Here is a 1315-nt window from a genome sequence, read left to right as displayed (position 1 = left end):
AAAAAAACCCAGAAATAAACACTCACCTATCTTCATGGGGCTTCTATTCTCATAGTGGGAAATACACAATCAACAATCAATGAATGAAGTTGGTTATATGGTGTGTTAGAAGGTGAGAACTGCCCCAGAGAAAATGGAAAGCAGGAAGTTATGACAGAAAATGCCAGAGGAGGCTGCAGCATTAAATGAGGTGGTTGAAGGCCTTCCTGAGAAGGTGACATGGTAAACAGGCTGAACAACATACTTTCTGCCTTCCTTTGAGGAGGCAGAGATCAAAAGAGCATTAAGAGAAAGGGGCCTCTATAAATTCTGGACCCTTAACAAATTCTAGTATTGTATAATTTATAATTTATCCATCAAGTTGTTTCACATGTCAGAGGCCAGCCAGGGAGGAGAAAAATTACAGTGATTGTTGTTCACTGATGTTTGGGATTCTGGTGGGGAAGGAATTGGGAAAGATGTCATCCCAGTACAAAGTTCCAGAGAATTAAGCTAGTGCTTGCTAAGTAGAATAATGAGAGAAAAATATGTCAAGGGACAAAACATGGAGGGCTAGGAAGGGTCATCTGGGCAAATTTTGAACAACTACCGGCAGAAAGTAAGCTAGACAAAAAACATATACTGTGTATACTGTATCCCTGAGATTTTATACTTTAAGAAAGTAAAAAGACCTATGTTTTCAGATTTCATGAGACAATTGCTTTAGACACTTGGCACAATAAGGAGAATTTTGCTTTTTGTCACAATGCCTCAGAATTCAATCTATTTATGTCCACATATCCTGGAGCAGGAGCTGCATGTAAGTGGTAATACAGGTTAACAGATCCTTTCATCTGGTGGAAACTGAGTCTTTGAATGGGCATGTTTTTCCAGGGACTATTTGTTGTGAGGTGCTCGCACAGAGGAATCCAAGACCAACATTGGTTTTATAGCTCTTTTAATAGTTGACAGATCTTTTTGGTGTTACAGCGCAAGCAAGCAGAGCACTGGGAGTAAAGACTCCTAGATCAGTATCTCTCCCAGAACAAAGGAAAAGACCCCCTTATATAGCCTAAATTCCTGCCCTTTTCCCTCCCAGTTTCCCATTCAGATCCTGTCCTGCTAATCTGGATTGGCTGATTGTGGGACACAATCCGTTGGTCACTTTAGGAGCCTAATTTGCCTCTGGCCCCTGGGGGGTGCGAGACCGCTGTTATCTCATAGAGGGCAGGCCCAGGAAGCAAGCAGGGTAAATGGCATGGGCCAGATTCTACTGTGGAGCATAGAGTTTCTAAAACAGTTTCTCAAGTGGAAAAGGGAAAGCTTAACAATTAGA

The sequence above is a fragment of the Galeopterus variegatus genome, unplaced genomic scaffold (assembly GCF_000696425.1).
Source record: "Galeopterus variegatus unplaced genomic scaffold, G_variegatus-3.0.2 Scaffold121, whole genome shotgun sequence".
NCBI classification, from domain to species: Eukaryota; Metazoa; Chordata; class Mammalia; order Dermoptera; family Cynocephalidae; genus Galeopterus; species Galeopterus variegatus.
Note: the sequence above shows the minus strand (reverse complement) of the source record.